The following is a 21,224-nucleotide window of genomic DNA, read 5'->3' on the forward strand; positions in this document are numbered from 1 at the left end:
TAGTGTCCTTACAGTAGATATGGTTGTTTGCTTAAGCCATAGCACTGCTTCCTTTTACTTACAACTCTGATTTTGATTAGATATCAACCTTCCCACAGGCAGCTTGGATATCCATAGGCTGTGGATGACACATTGGAAACCAATAATGTGCCGTTCATCAAACATTCTGGTTAAGCTGTCATTCTACTTGTCAGTGATCTTTTTTTTTTTTCAGGAATAGAAATGCAGTGAAATTCAGATCACAGAGAATCATAAAGAAATTTGCTTTTGGAAAAATCAGTTCTGTGTAATTAGCAGTGATTTCCAGAAACATTTCTTCTTCTATCACTGATGTGAAGGAAAATGCAGGTAATCATGATCATTCTTGGCAGTAATTCTACAAGTATGTACAGAACCAATTTTAGGGTGGCATCAATACTGTGGCCAGGAGAGCTGAGAGATAGTAAAACTTGAGCCTTTATAATACTAATGAGCTCCTAAATTGATAAATTCTGAAGATTGTCTTTCTCCTAGACTTCTTCTGTATCAGCTTATTCATAGCAATCATAGTTAAGCTGTTTGAATCAGAGTTCCTTGAGTCAGCATCCTAAATGAATAAAATATTTGTGTTAGAAATGGAAATCTGGAAATAACATTCTAAAATATGGAATTGAGTAAAATTGATACAAGGCAATAAGGATAATATTTTTCTGTCACAGGAATCTGAAAATACTAGTTATTCTACAGAAAAGTTCTTTTTAACTATTGCCTATTGTATATTGTGATGTATCAACTTTTGATGATGGCTGAGTCATCATGAATCCTAGTAGGAAATATTTATGAGATTGAACTAGGTTGAATCTTTTCTTTGGCATTACATAACACCTTAAAATATGGAGAAAACTTTTGTCTGCAAGTGACTCATGAAATCTGAGCGAGAAAAATATGTCTCTGCTAAGAGAGGTCATCTTCACTTATGATTACAATCAAAACATTTGGAAGTTTAGTAATCATGGGCCTGGATGATTTAGGAAAGCTAAGACTTGTAAGAATGTTACTCTAAATGTTTGGGAATTTGAGAGAAAATAAGATAAGAACAAAACACTTGTCCCCCCAAACCTCTTCCAAGCACCTCCTGTAAAGCATTGTGAAGGGCACAGTCTGATTATTGTGAAGATACGGCTGTCTAAAGCAGCGATATTCGTGCCAGAGGCAGTTGGTTAAATCACCTGGTAACTGAGACCAAGAGGAAAGGAAAGTGTTACATTAAGGTCTCATGGCACAGACAGAGCACAGAGCTTGTTATCATAAACCAGAAACTTCCAGATTCATAGGCCCAAATAATTGCTGATTGTGTATTAGTAGTCATGCAGTTAATTGAAAACAAGTAGGCTGTATAACTAGTTTTAAAAGAAATGTATACCAAAGTGACCCCAAGCCTGGTTAGAGTATATGATTGCTAAACCTTCTAAAGTAAACACTAGTCCCAAGAATTTTCACCTACAGAAAGTACGTTGCTAAAGTGGTGCAGACCCAGAAAAGAAATTTTACACTGTCCACTCTAAGGTCACAGAGACAACAGACATGGCTATACTCTGAGAGAGGAGAATAAAAGCTCTCTGATTCACAAGCTATGAAAATCACTTCACTGACAGAACAGGAAGTTTTTGTAACCCTGTCCAACAAGTAAAGTATATTATAGACAACTGCATATTTTCCCGTTGTCCACCTTTACAAAAGGGAGTTTTTTATTGTAATTATCATGCTTTTTACCACTTTGTGTACAGTTAAGGAAGATAAATCACTGGACCATTGGGAGCCATGTCAGAGGACTGAATACTACCCAGAGATCTTGTACTTCAGAATAAATGCAGTAATTGACTTTGGATTTTCTCCCTTTGGGAAGGAATTAAGACATATTTCAAGTGGGCACGAATGTTTTTTAAATGTATTGTAGAATGTGTGGAATGAAAATATGTATGTGGAATAAGTTCTCGGATAGCCAAAGAGCTTGTAATATTGGATTTTAATTGTTGCTTATCCATTTATATTCCATATGCCCCCTTCATTTCCCTACTAGAAACTGAATTCATTTCCCCCAAATATCCAGTTCATTCTATGAAGCTTATATAACTTAGTAGAGACTGAGTGGGCTCCGTTTAGTCCAATCACAATATTTATCTTTACACCTATCAGTGATTGGTTGGAAAATAGACATGGAATTTACTGAGAATTAAAAGAATTAGGAAGTCAGCTAAGGGCTTCTGGGAAAGTTCTTCTTTGCTCTTCAGTCAAGAACGTAAGAACAGGAATAAGCCTCTAAAACTGATTGCTACTGGCAGTCACCTTGTAACCCTGAGGGCAACCAGTCTTAGCATAAAGCCAACCTGAGGACAAAAGAGATAAAAGACAGATAAAACCAATGACTCTGATGACCTCATTAAGTCATGTATTCAGTGAGCTTGGAAATCTGCTCCAACTTCCAGTTTTATGAGACAATAGATGATCTCATTGTTTTAGCAAGTTTATATAGAATTCCTATTAATTAATCCAAAAGCATTCTAAATAATATAATTGTATTCCCCATCTATTCCCTCTGGAAAACCTAGAGGGTGCTTGTGAAGAGATTCTATATAGGACAGTTTTCCAGGGGTATCCACAGTAATTCCATACATCAAGCATCTCTGTGGCCTAGTTTTACAGAAAACTAAGTGCTTTTTATTCCATTCTGTCCTCTTTTATGATAACCCCCTGTAAAACTGGATGGTCTATATATGTCTGTACTCCATTTCTGGACTATTCAGGTACTTAGCCATGTGACTTCAGGTTTCCTTGAAGAGCAAAAAATTACACTGGGTATTTATTTCAGTGTCTGGACAGCTCATGATAAGAATATTCTATTTCATTTTAGTTTTGTCAATAAGGAGGGTTGTGTGCCCAGAGGAAAATGATAACCAAAACAGTATAATGTTTTCTCATGCTTGAGAATACTAATGCTGTTAAATATTTCTTCTGAAACACTATGTGTAGTGAATGACTGGAATTCAATCCTAGGTGTAAACTTTAATTTACTCCATCTTTCCCCAGTTTTTATACTTACATTTTTTATTGTCCTTTGCTTTTGTAAGTAATGCCTCTATAAACATTTTCATACAAAATCAGTATTATTCAATAGAATTATTTTTGAATTCCTATTTTAGCAAGATGCTTATGTATTTCAAATTTAGTACTAGGTATTCATTAGGAAATTTGATTCTTGTTATCATGGAGCTTACAAAGTACTGAGGAGAGAGATGCAAAATAAAATCTCACAATAACATACTTTTCTGTGGTGAATACTATCCAAAAAATGTATAGTATTTTATGAGACTAAGAGTGAAAGAACAAACGTGTTTTCCATTAAGAAAAAATCTGAGAGAGACCTTCAAGATTGCAGAGGAGTAACACGTGGAGATCACCTTCCTCCTCACAAATACATCAAAAGTACTTCTACATGTGGAACAACTCCTACAGAACACCTACTGAACGCTGGCAGAAGACCTCAGACTTCCCAAAAGGAAAGAAAATCCCCATGTACCTGGAGAGGGCAAAGAAAACAGAAAAAACAGAGACAAAAGAATAGCAGTGGAACCTGCACATCTGGGAGGGAGCTGTGAAGGAGGAAAAGTTTCCACACACTAGGAAGCCACTTCACTGGCGGAGACAGGGGTGGGGTGTGTGTGTGGGAAGTTTCAGAGCCACAGAGGAGAGTGCAGCAACGGGTGCAGAGGGCAAAGCGGAGAGATTCCTGCAAAGAGGCTCGGTGCTGACCAGCACTCACCAGCCTGAGATGCTTTGCTCACCCGCTGGGGGGCTGGGGACTGGGAGCTGAGGATCGGGGGTCAGATTCCAGGGAGAGGACTGGGGTTGGTGGCGTGAACACAGTGTGAAGTGGTTAGTGCACCACAGCTAGCCGGGAGGGAGTCCAGGAAAATGTCTGGACCTGCCTAAGAGGCCAGAAACCATTGTTTCGGGATGCGCGAGGAGAGGTGCTTCCTGCTCTGTGTGTCCACAGACGGCAGAGCACAGCCTAAGCAAGCTCCAGAGATGGGCATGAGCCGCAGCTATCATCTCAGACCCCAGAGTCAGGCACGGACCACTAATGCTGCCACCACTGCCACCAAAAATCCTGTGTGCAAGCACAGAACACTACCACACTCCCCCAGGAGCCTGTGTAGCCCGCCACTGCCAGTGTCCCATGATCCAGGGATAACTTCTCCAGGAGAACACAAGGCATGCCTCAGGCTGTTGCAATGTCACGTCAGCTTCTCCCCCCTGCAGGCTCACCCCGCATTCCAATTATGACTATCATACCTTTCCTCCTCTCCGACCTGAGTGATCAAGAGAGCCCTAATAAGCCGCTGCTTTAATCCTTTCCTGTCTGGATGGGGAACAGATGCCTGAGGGTGGCCTACACACAGAGGCAGGGCCAAAACCAAAGCTGAACCCCAGGAGCTGTGCGAGCAGAGGTTAGAAAGGGAAATTTCTCCGTGCATCCTCAGGAGCAGTGGATTAAATCCTTGCAATCGACCTGATAAACCCTGCATCTGTGCAATACCTGAATAGACAATGAATGTTCCCAAAATTGAGATGGTGGACTTTGGGAGCAACTGTAGATTTGGGGTTTGCTTTCTGCATCTGATTTGTTTTTGGTTTTATGTTTAACTTAGTTTAATTTTTAGTGCTTGTTATCATTGGTGGATTTGTTTATGGGTTTGGTTGCTCTCTTTTTTTTTTCTTTTAATGAGTGTGTGTGTGTGTGTGTGTGTGTGTGTTTCTTTGTGTGATTTTGTCTGTTTAGGTTTACTTTTACCATTTAACCTAGGGTTCTGTCTGTTCGTTTTTCTGTTACTTTTGTTTTTTTTGTTTGCTTGTTTGTCTTTTCTTTTAATGAGTGTGTGTGTCTATATGTTTCTTTGTTTGATTTTATCTGTTTAGTTTTGCTTTTACCATTTGTTTTGGGGTTCTATCTGTTTGGTTTTTTTCTTCCATTTCTTTCAAGGCATGCAGATGGCAGGGTCTTAGTGATACAGCCAGGTGTTGTGCCTGGGCTTCTGAGGAGGGACAGCCGAGTCCAGGACATTGGACAACCAGAGACCTCCCAGGCCCATGTAGTATTGGCGAGAGCTCTCCCAGAGATCTCCATCTCAACACTAAGACCTAACTCCACCCAATGGCCAGCAAGCTCCAGTGCTGGATGCCCCATGCCAAACAACTAGCAAGACAGGAACACAACCACACTCATTAACAGAGAGGCTGCCTAAAGTCATACTAAGTTCACTGACACCATAAAACACACCACCAGATGGAACCCTGCCCACCAGAAGGACAAGATCCAGCCCCATCCACCAAAACACAGGCTCCAGTCCCCTCCACCAGGAAGCCTACACAGTCACTGAACCACCCTCACCCACTGGAGATAAACACAAGAATAGCAGGAATGATGAACCTGCAACCTGCACAAAGGAGACCCCAAACAGAGTAACTGAAACAAAACAAGAAGACAGAGAAATATGTAGCAGATGAAGGAGCAAGGTAAAAACCCACCAGACCAAACAAATGAAAGGGAAATAGTCTACCTGAAAAAGTATTCAGAGTAATGATAGTAAAGATCCAAAATCTCTGAAATAGAATGGAGAAAATACAAGAAATGTTTAACAAGGACCTAGAAGAACTAAAGAGCAAACAAACGATGATGAACAACCAAAGAAATGAAATTTAAAATTCTCTACAAGGAATCAATAGCAGAATAACTGAGACAGAAGAATGGATAAGTGACCTGGAACATAGAATAGTGGAAATAACTGCCACAGAGCAGAATAAAGAGAAAAGAATGAAAAGAATTGAGGACAGTTTCAGAGACCTCCGGGACATTAAACACACCAACATTCAAATTACAGTGGTCCCAGAAGACGAGAAAAAGAAAGTGTCTGAGAAAATATATGACGAGATTACAGTTGAAAACTTCCCTGACATGTGAAAGGAAATAATCAAGTCCAGGAAGCACAAAGAGTCCCATACAGGATAAATTCAAGGAGAAACATGTCAAGACACATATTAATCAAACTATCAAAAATTAAATACAAAGAAAAAATATTAAAAGCAGCAAGGGAAAAGCAAGAAGTAACATACAAGGGAATGCCCATAAGGTTAACAGCTGATCTTCCAGCAGAAACACTGCAAGGCAGAAGGGAGTGACAGGACATATTTAAAGTGCTGAAGGGAAAAACCAAAACCAAGATTCCTCTACCCAGCAAGGATCTCATTCAGATTCGACAGAGAAATTAAAAGATTTACAGACAAGCAATAGTTAAGAAAATTCAGCATTACCAAACCAGCTTTACAACAAATGCTAAAGGAACTTCTCTAGGCAGGAAACACAAGAAAAAGAAAAGACCTATAATAACAAACCCAAAACAATTAAGAAAATGGGAATAGGAACATACATATCAATAATTACCTTAAATGTAAATGGATTAAATGGTCCAACCAAAAGACACAGACTGTCTGAATGGATACAAAAACAAGACCAATATATGTGCTGTCTATAAGAGACCCATTTCAGACCTAGGGACACATACAGACTGAAAGTGAGAGGATGGAAAAAGATACACCATGCACACAGAAATCAAAAAAAAAACTGGAGTAGCAATTCTCAAATCAGATAAAATAGACTTTAAAATAAAGACTATCAAGGGATCAATCCAAGAAGATGATATAACAACTGTAAATATTTATGCACCCAACATAGGAGCACCTCAATACATAAGGCAAATGCTAACAGCCATAAAATGGGAAATCGACAGTAACACAGGAACAGTAGGGGACTTTAACACCCCACTTTCACCAATGGACAGATCATCCAAAATGAAAATAAGTAAGGAAACACAAGCTTTAAATAACAAATTAGACCAGATACACTTAATTGATATTTATAAGACATTCCAACCAAAAACAACAGAATACACTTTCCTCTGAAGCACACGTGGAACATTCTCCAGGATAGATCATATCTTGGGTCACAAATCAAGCATTGGTAAATTTAAGGAAATTGAAATTGTATCAGGTATCTTTACTTATCACAACACTATGAGACTAGATATCAATTACAGGAAAAAAATCTGTAAAAATACAAATGCATGGAAGCTAAATTATATGCTACTAAATAACCAAGAAATCAGTGAAGAAATCAAAGAGGAAATAAAAAAATACCTAGAGACAAATGACAATGAAAACGTGATGGCCGAAAACCTATGTGATGCAACAAAATCAATTCTAAGAGGGAAGTTTATAACAATACAATCCTACCTTAAGAAACAAGAAAACTCCAAACAACCTAACCTTACACCTAAAGCAATTAGAGAAAGAGGAAAAAAAAACACCCAAAATTAGCAGAAGGAAATAAATCATAAAGATCAGATAAGAAAGAAATGAAGGAAACAATAGCAAAGATCAATAAAACTAGAAGCTGGTTCTTTGAGAAGATAAACAAAATTGATAAACTATTAGCCAGACTCATCAGGGAAAAAAGGGAGAAGATTCAAATCTACAGAATTAGAAAGGAAAAAGGAAAAATAACAACTGACACTGTAGAAACTAAGGATCATGAGAGACTACTACAAGCAACTCTATGCCAATAAAATGGACAACCTGGAAGAAATGGACAAAATTCTTAGAAAAGTACAACCTTCCAAGACTGAACCAGGAAGATATAGAAAAAATGAACAGACCAATCACAGACCAAGCTCTGGAATTGAAACTGTGATTAAAAATCCTCCAACAAACAAAAGCCCATGACTAGATGGCTTCACAGGTGAATTCTAGCAAACATTTAGAGAAGAGCTAACACATCTCCCTCTCAAACGTTTCCAAAATATAGCAGAGGGAGGAACACTCCCAAACTCATTCTACGAGGCCACCATCAGCCTGCTACCAAAACGAGAAAAGATGTCACAAACAAACAAAACTACATGCCAATATCACTGATAAACATAGATGCAAAAATACTCAACAAAATTCTAGTAAACAGAACCCAACAGCACATTAAAAGGGTCATGCAGCATGATCAAGTGGGGTTTATCCCAGGAATGCAAGGATTCTTCAATATATGCAAATCACTCAATGTGATGCATCATATTAACAAATTGAAGCATAGAAACCATATGATAATCTCAATAGATGCAGAAAAAGCTTTTGACAAAATTCAACACCCATTTATGATAAAAACTTTCCAGAAAGTGGCCATAGAGGCAACCTACCTCCACATAATAAAGACCGTATATGACAAACCCACAGCCAACATCATCCTCAACGGTGAAAAACTGTAACCATTTCCTCTAAGATCAGGAACAAGACAAGGTTGCCCACTGTCACCACTGTTATTCAACATGGTTTTGGAAGTTTTAGCCACAGCCATAAGAAAAGAAAAAGAAATAAAAGGAATCCAAATTGGAAAAGAAGAAGTAAAGCTGTCACCGTTTGCAGATGACATGATACTATACATAGAGAATCCTAAAGATGCTACCAGAAAACTACTAGAGCTAATCAATGAATTTGGTAAAGTAGCGGTAAAGTAAATTAATGCAAACAAATCTCTTGCATTCCTATACACTAATGATGGAATATCTGAAAGAGAAATTAAGGAAACACTCCCATTTACCATTGCAACAAAAAGAATAAAATAACTAGGAATAAGCCTACCTACGGAGACAAAAGACCTGTTTGCAGAAAACTGTAAGACACTGTTGAAAGAAATTAAAGATGATACAAACAGATGGAGAGATATACCATGTTCTTGGATTGGAAGAATCAACATTGTGAAAATGACTATACTACCCAAAATAATCTACAGATTTAATGCAATCCCTATGAAACTACCAATGGCATTTTTTACAGAAGTAGAAACAAAAATTTTACAGTTTATATGGAAACACAAATACCCTGAATAGCCAAAGCAATCTTGAGAAAGAAAAACAGAGCTGGAGGAATCAGGCTCCCTGACTTCAGACTATACTACAAAGCTACAGTAATCAAGACATTATGACACTGGCACAAAAAGAGAAATATAGATCAATGGAACAGGATAGAAAGCCCAGAGATAAACCCATTCACATATGGTCACCTTATTTTTGATAAAGGAGGCAAGAATAGACAATGGAGAAAAGACAGCCTCTTCAATAAGTGGTGCTGGGAAAACTGGACAGCTACATGTAAAAGAATGAAATTAGAACACTTCTTAACACCATACACAAAAATAAACTCAAAATGGATTAAATACCTAAATGTAATTCCAGACACTGTAAAACTCTTAGAGGAAAACATAGGCAGAACACTGTGACATAAATCACAGCAAGATCCTTTTGGACCCACCTCCTAGAGAAATAGCAATAAAAACAAATGGGACCCAAATGAAACTTAAGAGCTTTTGCACAGCACAGGATACCATAAACAAGATGGAAAGACAACCCTCAGAATGGGAGAAAATATTTACAATTGAAGCAACTGACAAAGGATTAATCTCCAAAATGTACAATCAGCTCATGCAGCTCTATGTCAGAAAAATAAACAACCCAATCCAAAAATGGGTAGAAGACCTAAATAGACATTTCTCCAAAGAAGATACACAGATTGCCAACAAACACATGAAAGGATGCTCAACATCACTACTCATCAGAGAAATGTAAATCAAAACCACAATGAGATATCACCTCACACTCGTCACGATGGCCATCATCAAAAAATCTACAAACAAATCCTGGAGAGGCTGTAGAGAAAAGGGAACCCTTTTGAACTGTTGGTGGGAATGTAAACTGATACAGTCACTATGGAGAACAGTATGGAGGTTCTTTAAAAAACTAAAAATAGAACTATCATATGACCCAGCAATCCCACTACTAGGCATATACCCTGAAAACCCATAATTTAGAAAAAGAGATGTACCACAGTGTTCATTGCAGCACCATTTACAATAGCCAGGACATGGTAGCAACCTAAGTGTCCATCGACAGATGAATGGTTAAAGAAGATGTGGCACATATATACAACGGAATATTACTCAGCCATAAAAAGAAATGAAATTGAGTTATTTGTAGTGACATGGATCAACTAGAGTGTGTCATACAGAGTGAAGTAAGTCAGAAATAGAAAAACAAGTACCATATGCTAACACATATATATGGAATCAGAAAAAAAAATGGCTCTGTTGAACCTAGGATCAGGACAGGAATAAAGACGCAGACATAGAGAATGGACTTGAGGACATGGTGGGGGGAGGTTAAGCAGGGATTAAGTGAAAGAGTGGCCTTGACATATATACACTACCAAATGTAAAATAGATAGCTAGTGGGAAGCAGCTGCATAGCACAGGGAGATCAGCTCGGTGCTTTGTAACCACCTAGAGGGCTGGGATAGGGAGGTTGGGAGGGAGGCACAAGAGGGAGGGGATATGGGGATATATGTATACATATAGCTGATTCACTTTGTTATACAGCAGAAAGTAACACAACATTGTAAAGCAATTATACTCCAATAAAAGTGTAAAAAAAATAAAATGAAATAAAAAGTAACAAAAAAATCCTTTGAGCGGGACTAATGTTTTTACTGAAGTTTGAGTGCGTTGTTGAGAGTGGGCTTTTCAGGGAGAAGAAACATTTTTCAATGATGTCTAAGTGTCGGAAAGAGCTTTCTGCACTAGAGAAGCTTGAAGAAATATACTGTGCTTGAAGAGGCAAGAAAGTACACAAGATAAAGATGAAGAATTGGAAGGAGCTAGAATATGCAAATCTCAGATTATGTGAGGAATATACTGGTGTACCAATTACAGATTGCTTAATATAATAACTTTTACATACTTAAAAATATCTGGTGTAGGGAATTAGAATTTTACACAGTATTATTCTTAGTTACCAAGACATAGTGTAACTCAACGTTATTTGTCTAAGAAATTTATAAATAATAGTTTGGCTGCAGTGTGTAGGAGGAGAATGTACCCAAAAGGAGCCCAGGTTTCTGATGTGTATAACTGGATAGGAAAAGCAGAGGAATGGTTGTAACAAAGAAATTAAGCATTTGATTTTGAAGAAAGAAAATGAAATGTGGTATAATATTTAGTATAGAGAAAAACAGAAGAGCCTTGTGTGTTGATACAGTAGTGGTCTACTGGAAAATTCCAAGTGAAGAAACTAAAATACAATAAAGTAATAATGATTAGATTTTCTATGTATTTCTTTATAATAGCAAACATTTTTCATAAAGGCCTAGAAAATAAATATTTTAGGTTTTGAAGCCATATGGTTTCTATCTCAACTCTAGAAATCTACCGTTGTAGAATTGAAGTAGACATAGTATATAGGTAAAAGAATGAGACAAAACTCCACAGATGGATTGAAATTTAATTACGAAGTGTTATCTGGAACTCTATTTCAATAAATTTGAAAACATAATAATGATTTATGTGTAAAATACCAATCTTGATTTTAAATTAATTAGGACACTTGAATAGATCAATCACCTTAGAAAAGAGATGCAGAAAAAGATTTTGCACTTTTTTTCAACATTCATTCATAATAAAACCTTTCAACAAAGCGTAGAAGGAACTTACCTCAACACAATAAATGTTGTATATGAGAAGTGCACAGCTAATATAATAATTAATGGCAGAAAATGGAAAGCTTTTATTCTAAGATCTGTCACATGGCAAGGATGCCCACCCTTGCCAATTATATTTAACATAGTACTGGAATTTCTAGCCAGAGAAAGTAGATAAGAAAAAGGAATAAAAATCATCCAAATAAGAAAGAAAAAATAAAATAATCTCTGTTTTCAGATAATACAGTCATATCTGTAGAAAAATCTAAGGATTCAATAAAAAAATCTGTTAGTATAATAAATTCAGTAAATTGCAGGGTACAAAATCACTGTACAGAAATCAGTCACATTTTCCATAGTCAGTAATACTGTATTGCATATTTAAAAGTTGCTAAGAGTAGATCTTAAAAGTTCTAATCACAAGAAAAAAATTTTTTAACTTTGTATGGTGATGGTTGTTAACTAGACTTATGGTGATGAGCTTTCTGCAATATATACAAATATCGAATTATTACATTGTACACCTGAAACTAATATAGTGTTATATGTCTATCATAACTGAAAAAAATCAGTCATATTTCTACACATAAACAATAAACTGTTCAAAAAGGAAATTAAGAAAAATTTCCCATTCACAGTAACAACCAAAAGGATAAAATACTTGAGGATAAACCTAACCAAAGGAGTGAGACACAGTCAAATGGAAAGATATCCAGTGTTTGTAGATTGGAAGAATTAGTACTGTTGAAATGTTTGTACTACCCAAAGAGATCTACAGATTCAATGCAATCCCTATCAAAATCCCAATGACGTTCTTTGTAGAAATAGAAAAAACAATACCAAAATTCATATGGAACTACAAAAAACCCCAAATAGCCAAAGCAGTCTTGAGCAAGAAGTGTAAAGCTGGAAGAATCACACTTCCTGATTTCAAAATACATTACAAAGCTACAGTAATAAAAACAGTATGGGACTAGCATAAAAACAGACATGTAGAACAAAGGAACAGAGTAGAGAGGCCAGAAATAAATCCAGGTTTCTAAGGACAACTGATCTTCAACAAAGCTGCCAAGAACCCACAATGAGGAAATGATAGTTTTCTTTAATATGTAATGCTAATAAAGCTGAATATTAACATGCTGGAGAATGAAATTGGACACTTATACCACATACAAAAATCAACTCAAAATAGATTAAAGTACTAAATGTAAACCTGAATCTATAAAATTACAATAATAAAACATAAGGAAAAAGCTTACTGAAATGGGTCTTGGCAATGAGTTTTGGGATATGACACCAAAAGCCCAGGCAACTAAAGCAAAATAGACAAACAGGACTACATCAAACTAAAAAGTTTTGGCACAGCAAAAGAATCACCAGAATGAACTGGCAACCTAAGAATGGGAGAAAATATTGCAAATCTTATATCTGATAAGGAGCTAATATCCAAAATAGGTAAGGAACTCATACAAATCAATAGCAGAAACACAGACCAATTTAAAAAATGGACCAAGGGCCTGAATAGACCTTTGTCAAAAGAAGACATCAGAATGGCCAAAAATTACATTAAATGCTGCTCAATGTCACTAATCAAGGAAATTCAAATTTAAACCTCAATGAGTTATTACCTCATACCTGTTAGAATGACTGTCATCAAAAAAGACAAAGAATAACACGTATTGGAAGGATATGGAGAAAAAGAACCTTTGCCCACTGTATGTAGGAATTTAAATTCATATAGCGATTATGGAAAACAGTAAGGAGGTTCCTCAAAAGATTAAAAATGGAAGTACCTTATGATCTAGCAATCCCACTTCTACATATACAGTATATCCAAAAGAAATGAAATCAGTATCTCAAGATGATCTGCACTCCTATGTTCGTTGCAGTATTATTCACAACAGCCAGATAAGGAAACAATCTAAATGCTCATCAATGGATGAATGGGTAAAGAAAATGTAGATATATAATAGATTATTCAGCCTTAAGAAAAGAATGAAATCCTGACACTTGTGGCAACATTGAGGAACCTGGAGGATATTATGCTAAATAAAATAATCCAGATTCAGAAAGACGAGTACTGTGTGATCTCACTTAATATGTGGAATCTAAAATAGTCATGGAACTCATGGAAACAGAGAGTATAATGGTGAGTTCCAGGAGGCAGGGTGGGAGGAGGAAAGGGGGAGATGTTGGTCAAGGGGTACATAGTTTTAGTCATGTAAGATGAATAATTTCTAATGAACAGCAGTGTGACTATAGTTAACAATATTGTATTGTATACTTGAAATTTTCTGAGAGGGTAAATCTTAAGGGTTCATACCAGGCGCACACACACAAAAGCAAATGATAACTATGCAAGGTGATAGATATGTTAATTAGCTTAAGTGTAGTGATTATTTCACAATGTTTACATATATCAAAACAAAGCTGTACACTTTAAATATAAATAATTTTTATTTGTCAATTATGCCTTAGTAAAGCTGGAAAAAATAACAGAAAAGAAATGAGGTAAAGATATTTGGACAGTTAATTTGTCTACAAACTTTATTTTTTTTTATTTGCTGTACGTGGGCCTCTCACTGTTGTGGCCTCTCCCTTTGCGGAGCACAGGCTCCGGACACGCAGGCTCAGTGGCCACGGCTCACGGGCCCAGCCGCTCCGCGGCATGTGGGATCTCCCCGGACCGGGGCACGAACCCGTGTCCCCTGCATCGGCAGGCAGACTCTCAACCACTGGGCCACCAGGGAAGCCCCGTCTACAAACTTTAAATGATAAGTAACTTTTATGATATTGAACCCATTTCAGTCATGAAAGAAGATGTAAAACTTTTTTATTCATTTTGTAAAATAAAAATATAGCAACATAAAAAGATTAATGTTAAAGCCCAGTTCTATATCAAATGTAATTGATATGTTTATATATACAATATAAATAATATAATAAACAGTGTTCTGAAAGCATAATGTTATGATAAACTAGAATATATTGCAAGACTGAAAATTTAGCTCAATAACAGTAATCCTATCAATACATCTCATAAAATAAAACATTAATATTTTCTCTAATATCCAGGCAAATTTCTTGGTATCATTTGAAATTTGTTTTTAATAAAATCTCCAAGCAAAATGGAAATTGTAATCAAAATCATTTATCAAATTTTAATAGCAAGCAACACTTTAGATAACAGGTCTCTAAATCGTCAACATGGAGAAACCAGGATTAAGACAGAGAGGGATAGCATCCACATTATTATGCAATATTATTATAAATTTTCAGTTACAACCAATAAGATAACATGAAATAATCTTTATAAATTTTAAAACTGAAGAGACAAAATATATCTTTTTGATGATGTATTTTTGTACCTACCAAAAACTAAGAGACAAGTCAATTCTTAAAAAAAACTATTAAGGGATCTAGGAAAATTGAAGGGATGTAAAATATAATTTATAATTAGGTCTTTCCTATTAGAAGTAGTAATAGGATTTTTTAATAATCCATTCAACACAGTAGAAAAGCTGTTATACTTTGTAATAAACTTAAAGGGAAAGTACCCAACTTTTATGAAGAAAGTAATACAGTTTTATTGAAGGACATAAAACAAGACCAGAACAAAGGGAAGGAATGTACCGTATTGTTTGATGGAAACATAACATGTTTATGAAATCGTCTATTTTTCCAAAATTATATTAAAATTCAATGTGATTCCAATTTAAAATCAATTTTTAGTGTTATGCTGTGACCTTTATGCCAATGTGAAAGTTTTCCTTGTTTGTTTGTTTACAAACTTGGAACTATTTATTGATTGTGAGGAGAAACTTATGTACAAACAAGGCATGAGGAGAAGGGGGAAACTGTCCAGTGCTGGCAAAAGAAGTGGGGGCTGGAGAGTGGGCCTGACAATACACCAAGAATCAGGAGAAGTTTTCTGAAAACTAACTCAACTCCTAAACATGCTTCATGGGAACTAGGCTTTGGGACACAGTCCATGTGGAAGGGGACAGACAAGGTTGGTTCTAGAAGCCAAGAAGTTTAACTCCAGTGGAGTCCCTTCAGTGGAGTCTGATCCACTGTGGTAGGGACATAACCCCCTCCGAGATCTACTTTCAATCATAGCTCCCTCTGTAATTTTATTACAAGGAGCCTCCAGTCTTTGAGCCCGGGATGTTGGCAGTGGGTCAGAGCACCTTAACTAGCCACCAAAATTATTCAGAGAATGGTTATGTGAGAATATTCTAGATTTTAATGTGTAATATAGCGTAAAACAAATAACAAACCAAACTCAGAATCTACAGATAAAATATCCAATCATAATGAGGATAAAGAAAGACAAAATCAGGAAAACTGAAGCTGAGAGAATTTCTGGCCAGTAGAATGGTATTAAAGGAAATACTAAAGGATGTTTTTCAGGCTGAAGGGAAACACCGCCCATTGGAACTCATGTATAGACGAAATGAAAACAGAAATTGTTGTTATTTAAAAAAAAACACAGCATTTTTCCTGCTCTTAATTTAGTTGAAGAACAACTATCTGTATTAAGCCAAAATAATTACAGTATATGGTATAACTGTCCCAGGCAATACAAAATAAATAAATAGTGAGAAAAGAAATCAGTGAAATAAAAAAAACTACTCAACATAAATACAATTAATAGAGACAAAAGTTGTTTTTCCTGAAAAAAGTTAATAAAATTGATAGACTCCTAACATGACTATTTAAGAAAAGGGAGAGACGGTGAATGTGATTACCAATATTAGGACATAAAAGTATTTATTACCACAATCGTGAAGGATTGGAAGAAGAAGGCAGCCCAGGGCTTGTGTTGAACTAGAAATCAGAGTGGGGTTTGAGAAAAATCAAGTACTGACATTTCTGGTAAGACATTGATGGTGAAGTTATCCTTAGATTTGGCAACGTGGGGTTTGGTGGGGTCCTCCAAAGACCACTTTTAATAGAGCAAGAGGAGCGATGCCAAACTGTAGTTGATTAGTTGAGTAGTGTTTAGGTGATCCTTTGAAAAAAAAATTGTATGCAGATAGTTCCTTCAATAAGTTTGTCTGTGGAGTAGAAGAAAATAGTCTACCTGGAAAGGAACATATAGCCAATATGAATTGTTTCCTTCTTTCTTTCTTTTAATCTTTTTTATTTAAAAGTAAACTAATGTTTACACAACAGCAAGGAAATTGGCCAGCAGAACAAAAGAACATTAGTTCCCCTGCTCTGTAAAAGATATTTGGAGATAAATGACATCAGTTGTTTTTATTGTCTGAAAACCTTGCTGCAAAGAACCAATAATCTTGGTTAAATGTAAAAATATAATGTTTTTTTTTGTGTGTGTTCACCTTCCTTTCAATAATAAGAAGACTCTTAAGGATTTATAATTGTAGCTTATTGAATGTAACATTCACAGTGGAACTGATGGCCAGTTAGTCAAGGATCTGTTGAATTAAGTAAAACTGCAACTTACATGCTGTAAACAAAATGAAAGGGGAAAAAGCAGCATTAATTAAGAGAAAAAGATTTTAAAATCTTGTAGGCAACTGACCTCTGCTTCAGATGAATGCATTTATGTACACACAGATACATTTAAGTTTAGTAAATGTATCTTGAATTCCATGGATAAAATGACCCAAAGTCTATAATTATGTTGTTCATTGTGTTAGGCAATTATTGTCAATTTTAATGCTTTGCCACTGTATCATGCCTTAGGCAAATACTCTCCATGTTCATGAATATTGGAGAGAGCAAGTCATAAATCTGTAAACTGAACATAAGCATCTTTCAAGCTGTCGGGCCTCTTGCAGTGCTTGCAAAGCTTAACATATTTTAATCTGTGCAGTGCTGTTATTATTTGCTGCCTTCCGTCTTTCTGTCCATCTTCCTGCCTCCTGTCTATCCATCAGTCCATCATTTTTTCCAATTAAGGGCAAGCTCGATGACAGACATGACAGGCACTCATTCTCCAATGCCACAGATTCTAAGTAGAAGTAATTACTGTGTATGAAGCAGAAGCTGTGCACCAGTGTTGCTACCACAGGTTCCTATGACAGTCAACTTGTTGAGTAATAGGCATGGGTATGAAGGGTGGGGAATACTGAATGCATTCTCAGCAAAGATTATGACAATCCTTTTCTATTTTTACCAAGTGAAAGTGAAATTTACATTTCTCTGAATTGATAATTGAGGAACTCATTTGATAATGGATACTGGGATACTCTGAATAAGGCAGCCCTGGAGGGGAAGAGTTTTGGAAAAATGCTACACATTTTATGTACAGAAATATCCTTGACTTTCTCTTGTTATAGGACTTGTCATTAGAAATAAGGAAACTGTAACTTGCAGCTAAGCCATGATAATATCTATTTATTCAGCCATAAGTAAATTATGTATAAAATATTAGACACACATAATTTGTATGTATCACCACATATGATTTGTCTATATTTAGTAAACTCAGAAGGTATTTTTCTGTTTGTAACCCTATTATAGAAGATGTACATGTAAACCAATGTAGTAATCCTTGGCTCTTAAAAATAAAAATAGTGAGTTGGGTATCTGGTTAGAAATGCAAGTTTTCTGAGAGTCAAAAGAAAAATACATCCAAATTATATTTACTAATAAAATTATATCAGAGTAGACTGCAGGCAATCATTTTACTTGGTCTGGTGTGATATAATTTGAAATGTAATTTTTGTAAAGAAGCAGGAGATGCCACTTTTTACAGTGATATAATACCCAATGACAAGATTGTTGTCTGTAATATAATGTACCCAATTAAGGGGGCCTGGGATTTGCTTGGGGGAAATGACTGGTTCTGTGTTTGAGGCAGGAAATGCATAAGATGAATCTAACACATATTAAAACACCAGAAAAATTGGCTACTCCAAACTAATGGGGTCATGTCAAGAGGACCCAAGAGTCAGTCAGCTTGAATAGAATCTTTAAGCCAATGATAAGATAGTTAAAAAAAATTTTTTTAATGACCTCACAGTTGATTAAAACTCTAAATGTAGAAAATGAGTTCATAGATATAGTGATAAAAAGAAGAAAAAAGTAACATATCAAAATGATAAAAGCATTAGAGTTTGCTTAAACATCAACTAATTACTCTCAAAATAGATAATGGTAAGGAAATACACATTTTACTATCTTTATGGTAGGAACTGTATTTTAGATAGTCAAATAGCTCTGAGGGTCACTGTTCTTAAAAATGAATTCTATCTCAAAAATGGAGAAGAAATGATCAAATTTAAATAACTTTTTGCAATCTATATTGAAATAATGGATTTAGGCAACAGTCATGATGGCTCTTACCATTGTACTAAGGTGGAATGCTAATGGGAAGAATTATAAAGAAGGAGTTATGTCATGACTGGAATGCAGTAATCAATCTTAGTATCAGAAGCAGGTTACCATGAAGGTAACTAAGCTTCAGCTTCAGGTTCCCTTATTTGCATATGTCACTTCCAAGCTCTGGGAGGGGCCAGAACAGTGTATGATGTTTGAAGAAATTAGTTAGGTTTTATGAATTTTAATTTTTGTGTCTGTAATTTCTCTACTATTCTAACTAAACATTTATATTTGTCACCTTTTTTGTAATTCTGTAGCCTTTTTGTTAAAGAAGAGACTTCAAATTGTAAAAGTTTCAGGCCTTAACTAATCTAGACTTATTCCTGATTAGAATCACTAGTCCTGAGACAAACAAACATACTATGCTTCTCCATGTTATGCAATTGAATCACCCAAAATTATGTACACAGTATTCTTTTTTTAAAAATAATTATTTATTTATTTTTGGCTGTGTTGAGTCTTCATTTCTGGCTTTCTCCAGTTGCAGCAAGCAGGGGCCACTCTTCATCGCGGTGTGTGCGCCTCTCACTATCGCAGCCTCTCTTGTTGTGGAGCACAGGCTCCAGATGTGCAGGCTCAGTAGTTGTGGCTCACGGGCCTAGTTGCTCCGCAGCATGTGGGATCTTCCCAGACCAGGGCTCAAACCCATGTCCCCTGCATTGGCAGGCAGATTCTCAACCACTGCACCACCAGGGAAGCCCTACACAGTATCCTTGACAAAATTTTTGAAGTTTAATATATTCAAACCTTTATATCTAACTAAAATATTCAGAAAATATGGAGAACAGGGAAAAAGTTAAACTACCTCATGAGGAAGCAATCAATAAAATCCAAAATTTGGAGTGTAGTATAGAATAATTGCCTACATTTCTTTAAAATTTTAATAGAATTGAAAAAAAATTAAAATGGAGGATTTTGCGTGATTTTTTAAAATTCTGATGTTATCAAAAACTGTGAAAATACATTTTTTAGAAGGTAAAGGAAATTGATTATGAATTGAATATTATTACATGACATTAATAAATAATTAAATTTGTAACAAGTGCTAATGTAATTGTGTTTATGTAATAAATATTTTTATTACTATTTTTGAGATTCATATTAACTTTAAAGTTGTTTGGTTTAAAGAACAAATATTAGGGGATAGATTTAAAACATGTCTTTTTTTTTAAGCTACATGATGAGTTCATAAGATTTATTGACCTTTATTCTTTTGTAAGTATTTGAAAATTTTTATAATTTAAAAATATTTGTTAAATTTCCCCATAAACACTCTGTTTACTTACACCATGACCAAGTGGGATTTATTCCTGGAACGCAAGGGTGGTTCAGCATATGAAAATCAATCAATGTAATATTCATACATCACATTAGCAGAAAAAACCAAACCAAACCAGAACAAAACACATGATCATCTCAATGGATTAAGAAAGAGCATTTGACAAAATTTAACACATTTCATGATAAAGACACTCTAAAAACTAGGAATAGAAGGAAATCACCTCAACATAATAAAGGCCGTATATGAAAAACTCATAGCTAACTTCATACTCAATGATAAAAGATGGAAAACTTTTTCTCTTAATATCAAGAACAAAAGAAGAATGTTCTTCTTCAACACTTATATTCAACATAGTCCTGGAAGTCAACCTGGGCAGTTAGACAAGAAACAGAAATTTAAACATTCCAAATCAGAAAGGAAGAATTAATCTTATCTCTGTTCACAGATGACATGACATTATATGTAGAAAACCAAAACAATTACACCCCCAAAAAGAGAAAAAACGGAACTAATAAATGAACTCAGCAAAGTTATAGGATACAAAATCAACAATGAAAATTAGTTGCATTTCTGTATGCTAATGATGAACAATCAAAAAGGAAATTAAGAAAACCATTCAATTTACAATAGCGTCAAAAAGAATAAAATACTTAGGAATAAACTTAACCAAGTAGAAAAAATATTTACACTGAAATTAGAGAAACAAATTTTAAAAAGACACAAATAAATGGCGAGATGTCCCATATTCATTGATTGGGATATTCAATATTGTTAAAATGTCAACACTACCCAGAGTAAACTACAGATTCAATGCAATACCGATTAAAATCACAATGATTTTTTTTTTTTTGCAGAAATAGAAAAACCCATCCTAATGTTAACATGGAATTTAAAGGGACCTCAAGTAGTCAACTGGTTTTTGACAAGGATGCCAAGACTATTCAATGGGGAAAGAAACATCTTTTCAACAAGTGGTTTTGGGAGA

This window comes from Leucopleurus acutus (assembly GCF_964270905.1).
Source record: "Leucopleurus acutus genome assembly, contig: HAP1_SCAFFOLD_176, whole genome shotgun sequence".
Taxonomy (NCBI): domain Eukaryota; kingdom Metazoa; phylum Chordata; class Mammalia; order Artiodactyla; family Delphinidae; genus Leucopleurus; species Leucopleurus acutus.